Source organism: Stegastes partitus, unplaced genomic scaffold (genome assembly GCF_000690725.1).
Source record: "Stegastes partitus isolate 25-593 unplaced genomic scaffold, Stegastes_partitus-1.0.2 Scaffold266, whole genome shotgun sequence".
Classification (NCBI taxonomy): domain Eukaryota; kingdom Metazoa; phylum Chordata; class Actinopteri; family Pomacentridae; genus Stegastes; species Stegastes partitus.
Window position 1 is genome coordinate 522,499 of NW_007577997.1, and position 1,255 is coordinate 523,753.

The window sequence follows — 1,255 nt, forward strand, 5'->3', positions numbered from 1 at the left end:
GCGACCCTAGTGAGGATTAAGCTGTGTATAGATAATGGATGGATGGAAGATGTCATTTGCCCATTAATGCCATGATGCGGTTTTACATGGTACACCAGTGCGCCTTGTTTCCTGCTTTGTGTGAAATGAGTTACAAAAGTGAAACTGCAAGAAAACCTTAAAAGAACTCTTGATTTACAGTGAGCACATGAGTCTAGGATTTGCCCAGTTCCTGGGCAACTGGGCTATAAATCATCAGAGCAGCCATGAGGCTTTAGAAAGCCTCCTTAGTACACACTCACTCCACTTACATACTGTACTCTGGGAATGTCTGCCTCCTCTTGTGGAAACCTAATAAGTGATATGTTCCAATCCTCTTGCATTCAAGAAACTGTTATTTCTTTGTTAATACAAACAGCATATAGCACAGGCCTGATGCATTGCAGCCATCTGGACTTTACAAACTTATATCTCAATTCACAGTGCTGTCCAGCTGGTCCTTGCCAACCCTTTCATGCTTGGAAAAGACCATGCAGTCACGCTCCCACTCATTTTCAATGGCAAAAGCCCAAGGGTGTAAATCTTATCGACATCAGAGGTTGCTCGCATTCAGCAGTACTGATTGTAGGCCATTTGTTTAATACTAGATTTGGCTCCTCAAGTTGTTTGGATCTGCTGAAGTGCCACCCAATGCTTTCCTGCAAGGAGAACAAGGGGGAAGGTTAATGTCTTCATCTTGTCAAACAAAAGTAGAACATGAGCCAGGGCTGTGACACATAATGCACAACAGGTCAAGCTTTTCCATTTGGCAATATCTTTTTTTTTTTTTTTTTTTTCCTCAGTCTGGCTCACTTTGTCACTCATCCGACAGGAAGTTGTGGAGTTGTAAGTGCATTCACAATAGCAAAACACAAGCAAAAGGAAAACACTGCTATTCTAAACTTGATGACCAAGAGGCCCCATCTGACAGCATTTCTGTAGATGAAGGTCCCCGCTGTGGAGCTGACAGCTTGACAGCTGCTCATTTGTCTTTGCGTGAGAAGATGCCGTTGGTGGATCTGGACTTGGTCCTAGTCTAGTCAAGCACTGCAGCTGGCACAAGCTGACTTGTTGATAGTGAATTCAGCCGTGACAGCTTTCTCACCATTACATACACAGCCCCGCAATGGTACCATTAATGCACTGTGCACCACACACTGTGATTTATGCTGAATAATAATGAGTCATTTGCAAGAATAACATTTCACATTCACTTTGAGAACTAACTAGAATAATA